This window comes from Cynocephalus volans, chromosome 13 (genome assembly GCF_027409185.1).
Source record: "Cynocephalus volans isolate mCynVol1 chromosome 13, mCynVol1.pri, whole genome shotgun sequence".
In the NCBI taxonomy this organism is placed as follows: Eukaryota; Metazoa; Chordata; class Mammalia; order Dermoptera; family Cynocephalidae; genus Cynocephalus; species Cynocephalus volans.
Window position 1 is genome coordinate 60,707,949 of NC_084472.1, and position 23,357 is coordinate 60,731,305.

Consider the following 23,357-nt stretch of genomic DNA (forward strand, 5'->3'; position numbering starts at 1 on the left):
CTTTTGGTGATATTTTTCAAGAAATTGTTTGTAGGTCAATCTCCTGTGCTCTCTGTGGATACTGTCATTTTCCTCAATAAGTCCTTTAAAAGGCCCTTTCTCCCTGAACTGCAGCTTGCAGTGAAACTAACAGGCTTTTGAAGTTGCTTGTTAGATTTTCTTTGATGTATTTCTGAAGATTGTAGAGAACACAAATCAACCCCTGGTGTGTTCATATGTGTTTTGATGTCTTTTCAAATCCAATTTTTGTTTCTAAAGAGGAGAAGTTCACAACCATATTTCTAACAGTTTTTGTCCTTCTAAACTAACATCTTTCAGCCCTTTACCTTAATCACTGTGATAGCATTAAAACATTCACTTCCATTTTATTCTTTAAAATTAAAAATAGAAAGGTTATGATATTTAAATATGCTCATGAGAGAACTAGATATATAATAGACTATATTATGGCTCCTTAAAATTTCACGATTTAATTGGAATTTATATTCATTTTATTAAGGGATTTTCTGGATAAAATCAATGTGGCAGGAGGAAATGGAGTAATAAGGAGACTCACAGAATATGGTTTATCTTTCTCAGATCATTTTTTCTAAGAGTAATGGAATATTTCTGACAAATTATTCCAAAAAGAACCTTCATAATTCATTGGGTTACTGATTAGTAGTTTTTACTTACAGGATAAAATGGACCATTATTACTAATAAGATTCCTCAAATCATAGCCCCAACTCTGATAGCCAGAAGTTCTAATAGCCAGTACATAAAAATTCTTTTGCTCCTTCTCCTTTTATGTATTGTTCTATTACTAGTTAAATGTCAGTGAAAACTTATTGTGGCTACCACTTAATTAGTGAGAGAGAAATGATGCAAACAATAATATGTACAATGGGTGCATGTTGCAGAGGCAGTCAAAAGGAATAATATTTGCAAAAGTGTGTACAATTACTATGGTAATAATTTCTAGTGACTATACTAGACGAATAAATAATAATTTAGAAGTTAAGCGACTCTTTATTTACCCTAATACAACTCCTATTGAATCTTAGCATAACCGGACTAATTATGTCTGCTGAAAACTCACTTAGTCTTAATAGAAATGAAAAGAATCTAGTCTAATGATTGATGTTTCAGGGCTCAGTTTTTCTGCATATGGCTTCGTATTGGATTACTCTAGTCAACTCCCCACCTGCTTCTCCACCAATGCTTCTTCAGCATGAAGACTTATATCAAGAAAAATGATGAAGTCTGAAGTCAAAAGAAACCCTATTTTCTAAAAGTCTTTTCAAACATCCCTCCCTCAACAGGACTTGGCTAAGTGATGCTCTTCTACAGTCTCCCACACATGCTAAATAGCTTTACTGCATTTATATCATTTCTTGACCTGTTTTAGTCTTTCTTGTAAGTAGAGTGACATGAAGGTCTATCTTGAAATAAAGGTATGTCTTCATCATTTATTCTTGGTACCTGACATATAATAGATAACCAATTCATGTTACCTTTTTGTAGTAATTGTCATTTAATAAAATTTTCTGCCAAGATGGTAAATTCACAAGGCTACTTACTTCTTTCCTAAAAAATTAACACTGGAGAAACTATAAAGGAAAATGTAAAATCCAAAAAATAAAAACTGTAATACTGTAATAAATGATGTTAAACACCTTAGGTGAAGGGGCAGAAAGAACAAAAAGAGAAAAAAATAAGCGTGCTTCAGAGACTATATGCAGATTTTGGCAAAAAAAAAAAAAAAAGTCCTAATTATAAATGAAATAATAAAGGAAATATTGGTGAATTATACTATATTAAAATCAACAACTTCTGTTCGCCAAAATGTTCCATTAGGAAAGTGAAAGTGTGTAGCAGAGAGAAAGAGAATCTATTTTCACAGTAGGTATAATAGTCAACAGACATACCCAGAATACATTGAGCATACCAGTAAGTCAATGGGAAAAACTCAAATAGCACCACACCTTAGAAGAGGCATATATTTGAACACTCATTTCGTTAATGAAATAAAAAATTCTCAATTACGCTTATATAAAGGTGCTCAATTTCATTAATCCTCAGGGGAAATATAAATCACAACTGTGCTTTGATACCGTTGCACCAGATGGATAAAATTTAAAAGTCTGATGATACCAAGGGTTGTGAAAAGAAAAGAGGAACACCTGGAACTTTTGTACCTATTTGTTGGAATACAAATTGCTTTAATTACTTTGGGAAGTAACTGGGCATTATCTACCAATGCAGATCACATGCCTTCTATATGAGCAGCACTTCTACTCTTGGGTATGTTGCCAGTAGAATTGTGCACACCTGTGTACAATATATTACTAGTAGCACTACTACAACAGGAACAGAAACGAAATGGTTTAAAAACAACCTAAGGGTTCATCAATAGCAGACTGCATAAATAAGTTGCAATATATTCACACAGTGGAATAATACATAGTAATGAAAATGACCGAACTGCTACAAAGCTCAACATCATGGATGTGTCTCCCAAACATAATGGTCAGAGAAAGAAGGTAGATCTGAACAATTACATACTATATGATTTCAGAAATCCAGACAGAAAATAGCAGCATCAGCAGAATGCAAGTAATTGCCAGGCTATGAGACCTGTTTTGCTAAATAAATGGAAACAAGTTCATAGTTGGTACACACGGTGAGAAAAGTTAAGGTACAAACTGGAATGTGTGTAATTACTTTATAAGCAGAAATAAATGAGATATTTGTCAAATTTGAATAGCTATTGATATTTAGATTTTATATTTAATTAGATTTTATATTTTATTAGAATATTCAGATCTGTTCCAGTTTATGCCTTTTAGGGCTAAGCTAAATTACATTCTCTTCTAAGAAGCATTTTCAGTAAATTACAGGTCAAAGCAATTTATTTTTCTACTAGAGTAATAGCCATTACTGTCTCTAATACGTAATCAAGAATTACTCTTTTAATTGCTAAACAAAGCTACTGAATTATTTATAGTTCTTTTATTCATTTTATTGCTAAATAGTTCATGTGCTTTCAGCATTTTATGTGCAAAGGAAAAAAATAAGCTTCATAAGAATAGTATGCTTGTATTTATAAATAAGTCTTAAAGTATACATTGAATTGTACATATTGGCATCAAAACATTTATTTACATATTAATATTCTCCTATTTTAATATAACATAAAATTAAATTGAGTCAGATGTAAAACTTTGCAATTCTTGTATGGAATATTTTCTGTGGCTGCTAGGTGTTATTTATTACTATTCAATATTTAAATTTTGGTAGCTGCTAAGTGCTGTTTGCCAATGAGTTAAAGATTTCCTATTCTAACAAAAGCCTGCACATTATAGTGAAAGTGGAGTTTACTCTTAAAAGTAAAGAATTTAATATTTTTATAGTGATTAATGAGTACATATACATATATTTATACAGGACCATTATACAACTAATTTTTAATTGTAATAACAATTAAAATGCAAAGCTTGTGTTGTCATCATTTCAGTGTAAATAGTATTATCGTTATAGAAATTTCTGTCTCACACTCATCAATCTTTAGTCACCTATTCTAGATTTGCTTAACTTAGTTTTTAACATGAGCATATCTTAATTACTAAAAACACATACCCTTACTCTTGCACAGGTATTATGTTTATAAAACATGATTTTTAACATTTTAAAACTGCTTAGACTTAATAAAATGAATTTTGAGAGATAAGAAAGCAATAAAGAATAGACAAATGGTTTTAAAGGCTTGTGATAGCTCATTTTCCCAGAAGTTTTTGAAGCAAGGTCTGTAATTCCCACTATTACAGTAAGCCATTTATTCTAAAAACAGGAAGGCAGTATTTATCATTTGGATATTTTAAAACAGCCTCACATAATACATTCCTGATAAATGAACCTTTGGGCTGACAGGCTACAATGGAGGAACTAAAAACACAATTGTCCTGTGTTATTCTCCATCTGTGCTTAGAGTGCCTCTCCCATATTATGGTCTATTTTTTTATTTGTTTTCGGAATCTCAGCGTCCCTTAATTATAATATCAAAAGTTTTTTAGGAAGTTTTTAATCCCTAAAGTGATTGGTAAAATTATTAGAAAAATAGCTCTTGCCCTTTGATTTTTTTTTTTTTTTTTGAGTTTTTTCTGTTGATAGTGAAATAGCTCCAAGCATTCAGGATGACACTTTTGTCTTACTCTTATATAACAGTTCTTATTGCAATGTCAGGAAAGTGCTAAGTAGCCCTGAAAAATCTTTCCTCAGACAGCATGTCATCAAGAACTTAACTTCATCTCTTGACTGATGTGATAATTTAGTAAATTAAGTAAAATATCTAATTTTAGAAAATGAGGACTATAAGGACTAAGGTACCCTTTTCAAAATGATGGATGTAGTATTTTAGGATATTTTAAGTGACCCCATGAAATGTTGCTTTACTTATACCTTCTCTATGGGGAACGAACTGGGAGTATCTGATGCACTTGGATTTAGCTTTTCTGATCAAAGAAGTCAGGAAAGATGATAGTTTTTGTGCATGTAAAAAGTTCTAAAAAGAGAAAAATAATTTATGTGCATGTGAGAGGTTTTGAAATTGGCTTATCAGAGAAAAGGGAAAGATATTTCAGCATTCAAACAGCATTTCTAATGGTGCAGATATTACAGAGATAGATCCTTTACAAGTTTTTTGATTATGTCATACTGATGATTAATAATACACTATCATGTTACTTATGTTTTATCAGAATTGCTCCCCTTTAAAAAATATTTTTTGTATAAATTTTATATGAAATTCCTAGAAATTCAGAGTCTCAGAAAACTGTTTAATTGAAATTTCTTTTTTTCTCAATATAAATAGTACATTCACTTAGGAATTTACATTTAAAAACTTAAAGATGGGTTTAGTTTTATATGGGAAGGAGATAGAGTAGCTCTTGGGGTAGCTCTTTAAATATTTTACATAAATATAATGTTTGGCCAAATATATGCGATACCAGGCAAATACTTTTCATAGAGTATTAGAGTCCAGCCCAAAATAATTTTTTTTATTTTTCTGAATCATGAAAACTCATTACAGGAGTCCAGGAATAAGAGAGGTAATTTATTATAAAATTAATTGAATATAACATCTAGACAAATTCATGAAATCTGAATCTTATAAATGAAGCACATTATCAAGCTCCAGGAAAAAATAAATTATATATATATATTTCTTCACGGTCTGATAATGTAAAATAGAGAATAATATGAGATGACTAAACACACTATGGTTTCAGAATGCCACGTCAGAGGGAAATTACCTTTTGCATGGAATTCATCAATAATATCCTGTAATTTAATCTGTGTTATTTTTTCAGTGAATGCTAAACCTCAGTAAACTGAGACCCCTGGGAAGGGAATTAAAAAACTGGACACATGGGGCAGGAAGAAAAAACCGGAGAGTATAGAATATTGAATATGATTTTTTAATCTTCATTATTTTGCTGAGGATTGCTTGTAATCAACCCTAAAATGTGTTTGCTTTGAAAGAAATGAAAGTTTAAATACAAAAGACAGTCAAGTTAGAAGACCTAGTGGGCATCCAAATTTTTACTGGTAGATACATTTATGTTAGCTATATCATACCAATTCTAGAAGTAGCTATTTATTCAACTATAGCAATTTGCTTAGTTACTAATTTCAATATAGCCCAAAGATTATCTGATTTTCTTTCAATTAAATACTTTTATGCCATATGATCCAGGAATTCCACTGCTGGGTATACCCAAGTGAAAGGGATTCATCAAGTCAAAGCGATACCCACACTGCTATCTTTATCTCAGCTCTATGTACAATACCTAAGAGTTGGAACCACCTAAATGCCCATCGTCAGATGACTGGATGAGGAAATGTAATATATTTATGCAATGGAATACTACTCTGCCATAAAAAACAAGAAAGAAATTCTGCCATTCACAGCAACATGGATGAACTTGGAGAAAATTATGTTAAGTGAAATAAGCCAGGCACAGAAAGAGAAAAACTGCATGTCTTCACTCATAAGTGGGAGCTAAAAAAAAATAAATAAAATAAACAAATAAAAAAACAAGAAAGGTAAAACAATCACAGTAACATGCTGAGCTTTCAAAAGGGGAGAACAGAGCTGAGGTTACCAGAGGAAGGAAAGGGGGAAGTGGGAGAGGGGGAGGAAGAAATTGGTAGAGACCCACGAAAATCTATTACATTGTATAATGTTGAACATACTAATTACCCTGATTTGAGCATCACAATTGTACACAGGTATTGATATTCTACTCGTACCCCACTGTATTAGTCTGTTTCTGTTGCTTATAACAAAATACTCGAAACTGGGTGATTTATAAAGAAAATGAAATTCATTGCTTATAGTTTCTGAGACTGGGAAGTCAAAAGTCCATCTGGTGGTGACAACAGTGACCCAGGGGTCTCACATGGCAACATGGTGGAAGCAGAGAGAGCAGAAAGAGCAAGACAGGGACACTCCTCTTCTTTTAAAGCCTTCAGAACCATGGCCCTGAACAACATTTCTAATCCATTCACTAGGGCATGGTCCTGTTATCTAATCAGCCCTTCAAGCCTCCACCTTTCAATTACCATTATAGGGTTTCCCACCCGCTTAACAGCCACAGTGGGGGCCAATTTCTAATACATAACTTGGAGACATAATTCAAGCTTCAGTGAGTTTTGGGGAGGACATAATTCAATCCACTACACCCACAGATATATACAATCAACTATACTTCAATTAATATATTAAAAAATAATAAAGTACAATGAAGAGTGAAATAAACAAATAAATATTATTAACTTAGTTACGTTCCATTGTTAAAGAAACCAGGTTTCTCACTCTCACCTTTTTGTAACCTTGGAGTTTGGATTGAATTCAGTAGATAGCTAAGCGGTGTTCATTCAATTAACTTGAAATCACAAAGACAAGTCAAGAAGAAAGGTCTTATGCTTAAAGAGTAAATTTCAAATGTCTCACCACAAAAAATGAGGTGATGGATATGTTAATTAGCTTGATTTAATCATTCCACATTGCATACATATGCCAAAACATCACGTTGCACTCATAATTATATACAATTATTATTTATCAACATAAATTTCAAAAATTAAAAAAAATAAAGGTATTAGTCAGTGATATGCTAAAGTTTAACACTCACTTTCAGTTAAAAAGAAATTAGATAGTTGAAATCCCAGCCTTTTCATTAAGACTAAGTATTATATATCTGTTTTATTTACTGTTTCACAAGGTTATCATTATAAGCATGGGAATTGCTTAAATATGTTAATGATAATCTACAGTGAAATGTTCTATTATTTTATTGATTATAAAAAGCAGGGCTAATAAAGTTCAAGATATTTTGATTATCATTGCCACTAATTTTAAAGATACAAGTTATTATGTAGGTTTATCATGAGGTCAACCTGGTCAAGGTGTGATGGAATGAAGTAGTTAACCTTTTGAGATTGCACGCATTTTAACATTCAGAGTGTACAGGTTATAAATAGCAAAACTTAGCAGTTTTGAGTGGGTCAAGAAATAATGCCAAGAAAGGAGTTAGAGACAGAATGTAAAGGCATCTCATTCCAAGATTTTACCCGTAAAGCTAAGCAAAATGATAAAAAGTGATTTAATAAAGAAATAGGATTAAGATGGTTTGTTTTTTCAGGTTGGAGCAAAATTCCAGTATATATGTAGGCGGATGTGTTGTGTTGTGCTACATTAGATGGAGAATTATTCTAGAAATGCCCTTGACTATGTGAAAGGGAAAAAACGATTAAAGATTTCTTTAAAACATGTTGCTTTATTTGTTATATCAGGACTCATGACTTGTGCATTGGGGCTGCCATAACCTAAAATCTCTGCAGATAGCATATTAAACTGTTTCACCTCCTTCGCACATTACTTTTGATTTTATATCTCCAAAATTTATTTTCAATGCTTTATTTTCTTTTTTAAATAGAGTTTTCAATACCTACCTTCCTATTTTCAAAGTCTGTAGTTTCCTCCAGAAATAAAATTATATGCTGAAAAGACTCTGAGATGACCTACTCAAGGAACGTTAAGGAGGACATGCCACAGAATATTGGCTAAAGGATTACTTTAAAGAGAATTTTCTTATGTCCATCAAAATACATCAATACATGCTCTTACTCATCTTATACTAGTTGCTCTGTCTTCATAGAGGAGCATAACAATACAAGACATCTTATCTTTCACTAAGTTTTATGTGATACATTCACCTATAAATTATAAAATTTTTGTATAAAATAACTAAATTCATAAATTAAAAGTCTCATTTTAAAATTAAAACAAATATGCAAAATCACACAAAATAAAACAAATATTTAAAATTACATAAAACAAATTTTTTTGAGTTAGATTAATATTAGCAACTTTAAGTGAGTATTCTCTTTAATTAAATACCCAGTTTTAAATGTTTTCTGTTTAATGTATACAGACTATGCATACACAAACTGATTCACTTTACACAATGTCTTACAAAAATACTACCCACATCTAAGAGCACTTTTGCTATAAATTTCATGAGCCACTCAGCTGATGGTTTATTTTTGGCAACTCATACTAGTTTTTAACATTTACTATAACTGAAAGAGGAAACAGCCTAAATTTTATAAAACAGTTCTTTTTGCAATGTCAGGAAAGTGATAAGTAGCTCTGAAAAATTCTTCCTCAGATAGCATGTTACTCTAGAACTTAACTTCATCTCTTGACTGATGCATTAATTTAGTAAATTAAATAAAATATCTAATTTTATGCATTGGAAACTTAATCCACAAATATGTTGACTGGAGGTGGAGCCTTTGTAAGGTAATTAGGATTAGATAAAGTCATCAGCATGGGGCGCCCATGATAAGACTGGTGACTTATAAGAAGAGGAAGAGAGACCTGTATGCTCTCGTCCTCTTGCCATGTGATACCCTCTGCCATGTTATGACTCAGCAAGAAAGTTCAGAGCACCTGACAGGGACTAGATGTGGCCCCTCAAATTTGGACTTCCCAGCCTCCAGAACAGTGTGAAAAATATTTTTTTTTTCTAGATGGTTTTGAGAATTAAATGAAGTAATGCATGTTAAGCACTTAGTACTGTGTCCTTCCAATCACCACATTGAAGGGATACCTGCACTCCCATTCTTTTGGGTATATACCTGGCAGCAGAATTGCTGGATCATACGATGGTTCTATCTGTAGTTGTTTGAAGAACCTCCACAATGTTGTCCATAATGGCTTTGCTAACTTACAGTCCCACCAACAGTGTAGGAGGGTTCCCCTTTCTCTGCATCCTTGCAATCATATGTTATTCTCTTTTTGACAATAGCCAGTTTAAATGGGGTGAGATGATATCTCAGTGTGGTTTTGATTTACATTTCCCTGATTCTGAGTGATGCTGAGCAATTTTTCAGGTGTCTTTTAGCCTTTTGTGTATCTTCCTATTAGAAATGCCTATTCAGCTTCTTTGCCCATCAATTACTTGTTTTTTTACTCTGAAGTTGTTTGAGTTTCTGTATTTTCTCGATACTAATCCCCTCTCAGATGATAGTTTGCAAATATTTTCTCCTATTCTGTAGGTAGTTTTTTAGTTCTGTTAATTGTTTCTTTTGCTGTACTGAAGCTTTTTAGTTTGATACAATCCCATTCGTTTACTTTTCCTTTTGTTGCCTGTGCATAAAGTCTTTGCCAAGTCCTACTTCCTGAAGTGTTTCCCCTATGTTTTCTTTTAAAAGTTTTATAGTTTCAGGTCTTATACTTATGTCTTTAATCCATGCTGAGTTGATTTTGGTAAATGGTGAGAGGTACAGGTCTACATGTGGAAGTCCAGTTTTTCCAGCACTATTTGTTGAAGAGGCAGTCTCTTCCCCAATGTATGTCCTCATCGCCTTTATCAAAGATCAGTTGGCCATCAGTTTCTGGGATGACTTCTGGGCTCTTTGTTTTGTTCCATTGGTCTGAGTGTCTATTTTTATGCCAGTACCTTTCTGTTTTGGTTACTATAGCTATGTTGTATAATTTGAAGTCAGGGAGTATTATGCCTCTCACTTTATTTTTTTGCTCGGGATTGCTTTGGCTATCTGACGCCTTTTGTTCTTCCATATGGATGTAAGTATAGATTTTTTTCTATTTCCATGAATAATATCATTGGTATTTTGATGGAGATTGCATTGAATCTGTAGATTGCTTTGTGTAGTATGGACGTTTCCACAATGTTAATGCTTGCAATCCAAAAGCATGGAATGTCTTTACACATTTTTGTGTCCTCTTTAAATTATCTTGCAGTAATTTGTACTTCTGGCTGTAGAGATCTTTTAACTCCTTAGCTAAATTAATTTCTAGGTATTTTATTTTTTGGTGACTAGTGTAAATAGGCTTGCTTTCTTGATGTCTTTCTCTGCTACTTCATTATTGGAGTATAAAAGTGCTACTGATTTTAGCATGTTGATTTTGTATCCTGCAACTTTACTGAAATAGTCTGTTAGCTCTAAGAGTTTTTTTGTAGAGCCTTTAAGTTTTTCTATCATCTGTACACAGGGACTGTCTGACATAGTCTTTTCCAATCTGGATGCCCTTTATTTCTTTCTCTTGCCTGATTGGTCTGGATAGTACTTCCAATATTATGTTAAATTAGTGCTGAGAGTGGGCATACATCTGTGTCTTGTTCCTTCTCTTAAGAGAAAAGCTTCCAGCTTTTCCCCATTCAGGATGATGTTGGCAGTGTGTTTGTCTTATATGGCTTTTATTATACTGAGATACTTTCCTTCTATATTTAATTTTCTGAGAGTCTTTATCATGAAGGAATGTTGAATATCATCAAATGCTTTTTCTGTGCTTATTGAGATAATCGTATGGTTTTTGTTCTTGATTTTGTTGATACAGTGTATCACATTTATTGACTTGGGCATGTTGAAGTATGATTGCACCCCTGGAATGAATGCCACTTCATCATGGTGTATAAGTTTTTGATGTGGTGCTGTATTCTGTTTGCTAATATTTTGTTGAGGATTTTTGCATCTATATTCATCAGAGATAATGGCCTGTAGTTTTCTTCTTCTTCTTTTTTTTTTTTTTTGTATTTTTGTCTGGCTTTGGTACTAGGTTGATACTGGCTTCATAGAATTACCTCTTGGGAGACTGACCTCTGTTTCAATTTTTTGGAATTGTTTAAAGAGAATTGGTATTAATTCCTCTTTAATGGTTTATTAGAATTTAGCAGTAAAACTGTCTATTCCTGGGCTTTTCTATTTTAGAAGATTGCTTAATACTGCTTCAATCTCTTTGCTTGTTATTGGTCTTTTCAGGTTTTCTGTTTCTTCTTGGTTCAGTCTTGGTAGTTTGTAAGCATCCAGAAATTAATCTATTTCCCCCAGGTCTTCAAATTTGATGAATTGTAGTTGTTTATAATAGTCTCTAATGATTCTTTGTATTTCTGTGCTATATTGGTTGTAATGTCTTCTCTTTCATTTCTGATTTTTTTATTTTGGTCTTCTTTTTTTAGTTAGTCTAGCTAATTGTTTCTCTATTGTTTTTATCTTCTCAAAAAATCAACTTTTTGTTTCATTGATATTTTGTATCATTTTGGGGGTCTCTGTTTCATTTAGTTCTGCTCTAATCTTAATTATTTCTTTCCATGTACTGATTTTGGAATAGTATTTTTCTTGTTCTAATTTTTTGAAATGTGGTGTTAGGTTGTATACTTGAAATCTTTTCATTCTTTTGATGTAAGTGTTCATTGCAATAAACTTTTCTCTTAGTACTGCTTTGCAGTATCAAAAAGGTTTGGGTATGATGTGTCTTTATTTTCATTAGTTTTGAGACATTTTTTGATGCCCTGTTTAATGTTTTTCTTGGACCCATAGGTCGTTCAGGATCATGTTGTTTAATTTCCATGTGTTTGTATAGTTTCCAGAGTTTCACTTGTTATTGATTTCTAGTTTTAATTTCTAGTTTTTATTGTTTTCTGAAGATAGTTGAAAAAATCATCTCAGTTTTTTTTTTAAATTTTATGAGGTTTGTTTTGTGATCTAACATGTGGTCTAGCCTGGAGAATGTTCCATGTGCTGATGAGAAGAATGTATATTCTGTAGTTATTGGATGAAATGGTCTGTAAATATCTGCCAGGTCCAACTGGTATAAAGTATAGTTAAAGTCCTGTGTTTTTCTGTTGATATGTTGCGTAGATAATCTGTCCAGTGCTGAGAGGGGTGTTCATGTCCCCATCTTTTATCATATTGTGGTCTATCTCTTTCTTTAGGTTTAGTAGTATTTGCTTTCTGTATCTGGATGCTCTAGTGTTGGGTTCTTATATATTTATGATTGTTATGTCTTCTTGCTGGATAGATCACTTTGTCATTATATAATGGCCTTCTTTGTCTCTTTTTCTTGTTTTTCACTTAAAGTCTATTTTATCTGATATAAAAATAGCTACTCCTACTTGTTTTGGGCTTCCATTTGTGTGGTATATCTTTTTCCATCCTTTCACTCTTAGTCTGTGTGTGTCTTTATAGGTGAAGCAAGTCTCTTGTAGACAGCATATAGTTGGACCTAGCTTTTTAATCTAGTCAGCCGGTCTTTGTCTTTTGAGTAGGGAATTTAATCTATTTGTATTTAGGATTTTTACTGAAAGTTACTGTTTTACTCCTGGCATTTTATTGATTTTTATTTGGATGTTTTAAGTATATTTTATTCCTTTATTCCTATTTCATTGTTTGCCTTTGGGGTTGGTTGGTTTTTTGAGGTAGTAAGATATAGTTTTTTTCTCTTTCTCACTTGCATTTCTGTTCTACTAGTGGGTTTTGTTCTTTCTCACGTATTCATGGTAGTGGTTATCATTTTTTTGATTCTAGATGCAGGATTCCCTTGAGGATTTCTTTCAGGGCTGGTTATGTGGTGGTGAACTCCTGTAGTTTTGGTTCGTCTGGGAGATACACTATTTCTCCCTCATTTCTGAAGGATAGCCTTGTTGGGTACAGTCTTCATGGCTGGCAGTTTTTCTGTTAGTATTTTGAATATATCATCCCATTCTATTCTGGCTTGTAGAGTTTCTGTTGAGAAATCTACTGCTATTCTGATGGGGACTCCCAAATAGAAAATCCAGGAGGCTCAAAGATCCCCAAACAGATTCAATCCAAAAAGGTCCTCTTCAAGACACATTGTATTCAAACTGGCAAAGCTCAAAGACAAAGAGAGAATCTTAAAAACAGAAACAGTAAAATGTCAAGTAATATAAATGGGAACCCTCATCAGATTAACAGCAGACTTCTCAACAGAAACTCTACAGGCCAGAAGAGAATGGGATGATTTATTCAAAATACTAAAAGAAATATACTGCCAGCCAAGAATACTATACTCTTCATAAACCTTTTACTTTGCTCATACCAGTGAGGATTAGATCTGCAGTCATTTGTTTTTCTATTCAGTGGAACTAATTGCTTCCATTGCAAGGATAATTAGCTTTCTTCCACAACCTCAAGAGTCAAATGTTTACATGAAGGGATACATACTGGGTTATTTCCAAAGGTTACTGAATAACAGAGACACCCCCATAACCAAAGCCTCCCCCTTCACCCCCCTATAAAGCAATGTGATGAGTTTTAAAATATCAATGTGCTGAGATCCAGAAAAGTAGAGAAACCTCCGGGGTTGCAAAGTTGAAGACAATGGGTCTCATATTTCTACTGAAGAGATCTATTTACGTCCCAAATGGTTTATAGTGAAAACCCTAATCCTTTCTATCCCATCTCTAGGGAGACTCTTTTTAGAAAGGGAGGGGTCAGCTGTCTCTTTTAGATATTCATATTTTTGGTATTGCTTGTCTGTAATACTATTTGTAGGGTTACCATGTTGTCCCAGGGGTAAGATTTAGGCACAGTGAAACCATGCAGTTATCATATGCTTATTAGTATGTGTTTTCAGGATAATATTAATATAAATATTGCAAACCTAATCATATAGAAGGAAGAAGGAAGATGATAATTGATTGAATTTAATGCGAGAACATGTCTTTCATATGTGGCATCTTCATATTGGGTTCTAAGTACAAAGGAAGGTACAAAAAACTCTTCAGCAGATAAATGACCTCAGCTAGATTTAAGGAAATCAATGATTAGATCATTAACTTTCATCTATTCTCTTTCTCAAAAATCAGTATACCCAAGAATATCACTGTGGTTAATTAGTTCTCTTTTGCAGTGGTCTGTCCTTTCAAAATATCTCTCATATTTTATGTATATATAATATATATGATTAATAATATATAATTTATATATTATGTACATAATATATATTTTTATATATAAAAAATAAAAAGGCACAATGTCCTTCACCCTATATTTTATAATGGTCCTTAACTCCCTATGAATAAAATCTTATGGACATAGAAAAAAATGATGCATGTATTGTGAATTCATGTACCATGATGGCTAGTCCCATAAAAACAAAACAAAAAAAGGTTTACATCATTAATATTACAGAGCTGGCTTTTTTTTCTTTTCAAGTGACAAACTCATGATAAAGTCCTTGCCCCTTTCTTCCTTCCTTCTTTCCTCTTCTTTTCTTTCTCTCTTTTCTCTTCTCTTCCTTCTTTCATTTTTCTTTCTATTTGTCTTTTTATCCATCTTAGAATTTAGAGGTGAGATGGTTGATATAAGGGCACCCATTAATATTTTTATTTGACTATAAAATTTGATGCCAGCTTTTCTGTCTAATGTAAGATTGGCTGGTCATATTTTACGGTTATGTCTAGATTTGCTGATTAGATAATCTGGTGCACAATTTCTTTAAATGGAATAAAATAAAAATGCAGTTCCAATATTGTTATCTAAATATGTGTAACATGCATATACAGCATAAAAATGGCAGAAACAATTTCCTTTGTAACTGTTTAAACTTATTATATTTTTGAATATTGATCTAACAATATGTAAGTCGGCAAAGAGGCTCTCAACATTATTTCAGAAATTACGGTCCAAATGTTTAAACAACGGGTTAAGATATTTCTACTTTCATAATTTACTAGAAATTACACTGAGGCCCATAGATATTGTGTCTTTTTTTCATTATCAAAGAAAAGCCTTAGATGTAGCCCTTGATCTTAAGTTTTCTGGCTATAGTTAAATATATTTCACCTTACATGCTTATGCTACTGAATATTTTTTTAAAAAATGATTGAAGTATATCCCAAATGATTGAAGCCCTAAACCCTAGTGTGACTACATTTGGAGATACCATCTTTAAGAGGTGATAGTATCTATAAGGTAAAATAAAGTCAAAGGCTGGGGGCCTAATCCCATAAGATTGTGGTCTTATAAAAGGAGGAAGATCTGTCTCTTTCTTTCTCTCTTTTTCTCTTTTTCTATCTCCACAGGGAGAAGACAGCTGACTATCTATAAGAGCCACAAAGAGAACCCCAACCAAAATTCAAATTAAACCCTCCCAGACCATGATCTTGGATTTTCCAACCTCCAGAACATCAGAATGTATTTCTGTCCTTTATAAATTACCCAATCTCAGGTTTTTTAATATAGTAGCCGGAATGAACTAAGACAGTCACCATGGTGATAAATTATATTAGGCTCCTCTAGAAAAACAGAAAAAATAGGATATATATTTAGATAGGTAAGAGGAGATTTATTATGCGAACGGTCTCACGTGATTATGGAAGCCAAGAAATCCCACAACATGCCATCTTCAAGCGGGAGAACCAGTAAAGCTGGTGGTGTAATTCAGTCTGAGTCTGAAGGACTGAAAACCAGGGGAGCCTATGGCATAACTCCCAGTCCAAGGCTGAAGACCTGAGAAAAGGAAGGAAGAGGCTCTAGTGTAGTCTCGGAGTGCAAAGGCCTTTGGAAGGAGCTCCACTGTCCAAGGACAAGAGATGATGAATGTCCCAGCTAAAGGAGAAAGAGAAAAAATTCACCATTCCTCTGCCTAATTAAGATGCCCACCTACGTTGGTGAGGGCAGATCTTCTTTATTCAGTCTACTGATTCACATGCTATCCTCAGGACACATCCTGGAATAATATTTTACCAGCTATCTGGGCACCTCTTAGCCGAAACACTTGACACATAAAATTAACTCTTATACAAATATCACATGACGCTTATTTTACCATTAAAATGTAATTTGTACAGTATAAAGTATCCAAAATAAAATAGTATTAATAAGACAACATTTTTAAGAATTTTATAAAACTGAAATTAATTAATGCGGGTGCCACTGGAGAAAATATTAGCTATCTAAATAAGTTACTTAGTAAAAACTGGGCATAGCTTAGATAGAATTATTTGTCAAAATGCTAATATTTATTCAAAGAGATAATTATATAAGCTTTAAACTCCAGCCATTTCATGTTATTGCTTGCCACATTACATGACTTAAACCACAATTTATACTAGCATAACCAACAAATTAAATCTCTCTAAATAATAGATTTGAGTGACAGGTTTCTGACACATAAATATTTGGAGAAAAAAGTTATAGAACATGAGCAAGAATTTTAAACACTTTAAATTCTACTCAAAATGTTAAAAAATACTTTGAAAGCATTCATTAACTTTATATGACTTTGTAAAATGCATTATAAGAATAATTATTCTATGATGAAACTTTTAAAATATATTATTTTAAAGTGTATGCATTAAAACATTAATCACAAACTAAACATGCGTATAAACAAGTCTCTTATAATCTGGCATTTTTCTAGCCTAGAACAACTCTTTGCACAAAGTCTGATGATGAAGTCAAGGTCAGATTTTAATTGTTGCAGAAAATGTATTTTCATGTCTACAAAATGTTCTTTTATACTCAGGGAGTTTTTTGTAACAATCATAAAGGTATCCAGATGACTACATAAGAATCAATAAATGCATTTTCCTTACTTCTGTCAGTATAATCATTCAAAGGATGTGTTATTAACTAAGCTCTTAAATTAATTATTCTCTAATATAATTCTCCTTTTAGAGTTACAGTACCTTTCACTTGGAAGTCATTAAGGCATAGTAATAATGAGAAATACTTATTTTCTTTAATTCATGTTATTGTTTGGCTCCTTAACCACTAAATCAATGGGTTTTAGTATATCACAGAAAGAGCAATAAATGGCTACAGTCATACATATTTTGCTCAGCTTTTAACTGTCAGTTTGACTCTGAGTTTATACTTTGATTATAGTCTTATCAGTGAGGATTTGATGGAGAGAAAAGGGCTTTATCTAATTCCAAGAGATTATTTTTACATATCAAGAGATAATCCCAGATAATTCAGATCAGAAATTTTTAGTCAGGTTCCACATAAGAGACTCTCAGTCTTTGTTTCTTAATAACAATATTCCAGTTAGGGTGAAATATTGAATATTTGTTTAGGGTGACCTCTAACCTGTCTCAAGCAGTAAATCACCACTGGTCTTAGCCAGTCATGACAATGGCTTTCCTCTATGGCAGGTACTCCTTTCCCCAGTTCCTGAGGTTAAGGGGAGATGTAATTGAACACAGTGGTGCATAAGGGGTAATCTGTTGGAGACTTCTGTGAAAAATTTTATGTGTGTTTAGGTAAAAGGAAAGTTCTTCTATCTCATAACATGTAAATTTCCTGCTGTGGCCTGTGGTTGTGTATGTAAATTATCATAATGAGGCAATATGCTTAAGTTAAAAAGTCAACACCTATATTGAGGCAACCCAGAAAGATGGGGGACCATACCAGCAAGGACCAACCTACAGAATTTTAGGTGAGAAAAATGATATTTTATTTGTCTAAACCACTATTACATGGATTTCCATTAGTAGCAGCTGATGATATCCCTAAAGGGAAAGACCCCAAAATATGGAATTTGATATTGTAGAAAAAAAGCAAGCAAGAGCCACCTTTTATATCACCAACTCTGGTTTATTCAAGGTGAGGTTGTAGAAAAAAACTCTCTTTATCAAAAGAAAATATTGATAGGATTAGAGACCAGTTTTCACCCATGCTACTTGGTAGTTATTTTCTTCCAGACAAACTGGGTGAGAACACTGGCCAAGTCTATATTAAGGATGGTTTCTCCTCACCTAAGACAATTGTTTAATTGCTTCAGGCACAGGCTATTAAGCTAAGGGCTAGGGAATGGCAGAGCATAGAACCAATCGGTAACAGACAAAAAAATCATTGTTTGTAGACGGAAGCTCTAAAGATATTTTGCTTTACACCTTTAAATTGACCAGATCTGAATGTTTGGGAATCTCAGTAAATGATTGAGAAGAAATGTATTGGTTAAAAAGCCACTAGTCTGAACCACAAATAAATGTGAATGCCCACTCCCTAAAATAACCCCAAGCTTCCAAACCAGAGGCAATAACAAAAAAGAGTAAATGTTTACAAGCTCGCCAAGATTACAAATGCTTTTTTAAAGAAGTCTGTACTTCAATTTTGATTACATGATACATATTTAGACATACAGTGAGAATGCTTTTGGAGGATCTACAACTTAAAATGTTGCCGAATATTAGAAAAATCTCAACATTTCATATTCAGTATTAAATATTATCGATGTAAATTTGCAACTTAAATGCTTTTCCATTTCTCTCTATTAAGAAAGCATTTCAAAAAAATTCCAGAATGCATTGTATATTTCTCTTTATATTGCTGTGTTTTTATATAAAAAAGAATTTGCTCCATTCTTTTTGGAAGACTTTCAACACCATTATGTTAGATTTAGACAAAATGTATTGAATTATCAGAGGAACATGTGACAAATCAAAACCTCCCAAAGCTGGTGAGAGACAAGTATACATTTCTGAGTTACATTTTACACGAGACAGTTTTAAAATGCATAGAAGTTAAGAATGAATAAAGTATGGTCTAGAAGGTATAATAATTTTTGTAAAGTGCAGCCGAGAATGTCTCTTTCTGTAATAGCAATTGAATTTACAAACACAATTAAGGAGAGCTACTAGGCTCATGAATCAATTGGACCAGAAGTCTTTACTGAAAACTCTCATTAGTGTCAAAACCAAGAAATAAGAGCACATTTTACCAACACTGTTAGTTTTTCTAATATAAGGGGGCTAGCAGTGAATTTTCTGTTGAATGCATCTACATGGTAGTTTTTAACAAATTATTACAGATGTAGTATATCTGTAGTGTTCATTTATTAGAATGCTCACTTATTCATAAGAGTATACCACACCAAAGGGGAAAAATAAACATGCCACACAACTTAGGAAAAATTCCAAATATAATTATGGCTTTTCTGGTTTCATATATAAAACCAGTTTAAAGAAGTTTCTTTACTTTTTTGTTAAATCGTTGATAAAACCCAGAGACATTTTATATTTCAATGCATGAATATGCAGAATGGGGTGGGGAGAGAGAGAAAACACAAAAAGGATAAGAATGTCATAAAGTCTTAATATTTAAAGCTACCTGAGAAAATCTGAAACATAGGAAAGAATAAATAGCATAATATGTAGTATATAATGAGACATCTTGATTTTTAATAAACATAAATGCAAAGTGAGAGCTAAGAGATGTCAAATAACTTGCCTGCATCCTCTGACTTAAATTTAGTTAAATTAACTTAAATTAAAAATTTATTGTGTTTTGCTAGAGGAGTTTTTGGGTTTTTGCTTAAACAAAAAACAAACAAAGAAACAATACTTCCTTGAGAAAGTTTCAACATTTCCCCTAAAATAATCTTGTTATTGATTCACTTAGCATTATTGAAAATTTGTAAAATTAAGAAAAATGTGTCTCCCTGCTGCAAGACTCTTCTCTCAGTTTTGTGAAATTTCTTTTGAACAGCTTACATGTTTATCATTAATTGTTCATTTTTATTATATTTACCATGGCAAACTTTTTGTCCAATACATATATTTTATACCATTTCATGACTACCTTAAAAACAATGCTAAATTTAAAGAATCTCAGATAAAATGTCTCAATGTTTTACAGTAAAAAGATAAAATGCCATGGCATTTTATAGTACATCAAGCCACTTTAAAGACTGAAGAAAATAATTCTCTGACCTATCTGTCAGAGATGAACCAATGATATATCTCCAGCAAACTACCTCATTGATGGAGTTGACAAGTTTATAAATTAAAGTGATAATGAACACACAGTACTTATGTGTATTTATATGCAGTTGCATAACTCTACCTCTTTGTTTTAGTTTTCCAAACTATGTGCCCATGTACAAAATAAAATATGCATGTGCTCAGGACCTGTGCCTGAAGTTGTAGGATCGAGAAGCTTCCAGCAGCTCTCGTCCAGCCTAGTTTCTCTGCTGGCCTTCGTGAATCTCTTAGCCTGGTCCCATCCTCCACCTCAGATGATTTCCCTCTAAACCTCTCTGATAGTCAAGCTAGTCTCCCTGTTACCTCTCATTCTTGTTCTCTCTCTTGCTGTCTAGAATACATGTGCACACACACAGACTCATATTTAAGAAACTGTATTAAATAAATGGTAGCTGCCATGCTAAATGTCACCTTACCTGTGAATTTTTCCCCAAATGCTCCTCAGCATCTCAATTTGGAATATGTTTCTGTGAAGGTTAACTCTGGGTGTCAACTTGATTAGATTAAGGAATACTGAAAAACCTGGTAAAGCTATCATTTTAGGTATGTCCATGAGGATGCTTCCAGAAGAGATAAGCATGAAAGCCTGAGTGGACTAGCTAGAAAAGACCAGCCCTCAATATGGGCGAGAACCATCCAATTACCTGGGGCCCAGAGAGAACAAAAAATTGAGAAAAAGGCGAATTACTCTCTCTATTTGCTGGATCTGGGATACACTCTTCACTCCTGTCCGTGGACATCAGAGCTCTAGACTCCTCAGCTTTTGGGTTCCGGGATTTATACCAAGGGCACCATCAGCTTCCCAACTTTTGAGGCCTTTGGACTTGGAGTGAGCCAAACTACCAGCATCCAGTTTATATGCACCCTATCATGAGACTTCTCTTTACAATTGTGTGAGCTAGTTCAGCTGATAAATCCCCTCTAATATATTTATAAAATATCCTATTGATGCTCTCTCTCTGGAGAATCCAGACTAATACAGTTTCTTTCCTGTGCATACTTTATCTCTGGTTCTTGAACATGGCAGGGTGTATGAGAATCAATCATAGGAACCTGTCAACATTCTATCATTTTTAACCTTCAAAAACAGCAATTTTGTACAGCTCAATTTAGTAGTATAAATAGTATCTGGTCATGATGGCAATTTCGACTAAACTTAAATATTTTTAAATTTGGAGGTGGAGACTAGCAAACATTTCATTTTGGAACTGCACAGTAATCATTGAGGTACTTTTAAAATATGAAGGGAAAGAGATAACACATTGCTTTTTGATTACTTCAGTACATATTAAGGTTGTTAGGTCTATGTATTGTCATATGGTCATATAAGTTTTTAGTACAGGTTCTAGAATAGTGGTTTCCTCTATTTTTAAAAGTAACATCAAAATCATTTTTTAATTTAAGCCTTATGTAAAAAGACAGCATACAAACAGATGAAACTGAAGCTTTTATTGCAAAAAAGGTTAACTAGGAGTCTCAGTCCCTCAGCTTTCCCACTGCATCTCAACCCAGGGTCACTCAGCAAACTCTATTTTTACCCTGGAGTGCAAGACTCAAAACTTATTTTACTCCAGTATCTAGGACCAATTTTAGCATCTGGGGGACACTGGTTAGATTACAGCTGAAACCAGAAAGAGAATATGATTTCAATTTGTTATCATGAGTAATGTACTGAGACATCAAGTCGGTATTTCCTGATTCTGCCAACATTTCATGAAAAAATTTTATGGGGCTGATGTCCCAAATCCTAAGATATAGCTGGGATTCTTCCTGTCTGAATACACTGGTATACAAAATCTGTCAAAAGTATTGTTTAGTTTGATGCCCAAAGATGGATCACTCCTTAAATCACATTTGTGCTACTGATTTTTAGTTGTGTATTTTATGAATCTTTATAGTCATTTTAAAATCATTTAAAAGTCAATCTGTGTATTTCATCCTCCCATGCAAACAAAATAAAATATTAAAGGCAACCAGCATATTTACAATTATGAAGTCCTTAACATTACAAAATGCTACTATTATAAGCATTATCCTCAAATTATGTTCACTGGGTATAAATATCATCCCCTGGAGGTATTGGAATCACTAGTCTAATGGAAAGAAAGGTGAGAAATAGAATTTACTGAGCTTTCATTCCAAGGAAATACATTATATTCTGTATAATTAACACAGTTAATTCTCAACTGTATAGAATTTATATTATTATCTAGATTATGTAAAAATAATTTTATTAGCAAAATCATGAAATAATTTGACAAATATGAAACAATAAATAGAAGAATAGAGATGTAATGAGAGTTTTTATTCCTAAATCCATGTTTCCATACAACACAAGGACATAGAAGGTTTAGCATTGAATTATAACTTTTCTACCCACTAACCTTGGAATGTTGCATAGGTCAAAGTCAAGTTTGTACTCTCAATGGTGTTCAAAGATTAATTCCTTTCATTAGTTATATACTCAACAGCAAACTTAGGCTAATATACTTTCAATCAAGAGGTGACAAATGTAAAGCATTTTGTATTAGTTTAATAAAATACAGTTTAATTGTTAAAAAAGTAGAAAGTCCCTTCTTAACACACATCCCTCTTTCCCTTTAGCTATATAATCATCTATTTATTTAAGTAATGATAATCTACTTGGTTATTTCCTGGCAGAAAAAAAAAATCACATTATTACCTGCTGGGAACACCCTATCCAGTGTCCACTAAAACTACTATAAACTGTAAATATATAAAGAAAAATAAAAAAAAAATACATGTAACTATTATACTTTTATAGATTCCAAGACTTTTAAAGCAAGCAGAGGGGAGGTGGTAAGGATTTTTCTGGGTTGAATTAAATACAGCATTTTATTAATACCATTTTAGTAATAACTTTTTATTGTGATATTCTTCTGTTAATTTATCACTAATAGGGACATGTTAAAAAATTCTGTTTCAAATATTATTTTAATTGAAGAGAAATTATTTATAATATCTTTTCTTGCAAAGCATGAATTTTTAAAGTTGATTATTAAAGTGAAATTAACGATATATTTTTCTGAAAGATTTGCACTTAAGACATCCCATTTTTATGAGAACTAAATAATTTATGAAAATTGATGTTTTGTGTGTAGGTGTGGGTGGGTGTTATGTGTGATATATGCAAACCTAACATATAACCCTAAAGTTGATTTTAGTAAACTGATTTTAATTTCTAATTTGATACTTTTAATCTCCAAACCATCTGCTTCTATCTATGCACCCAGAGAAATAAATTGTAAAAATT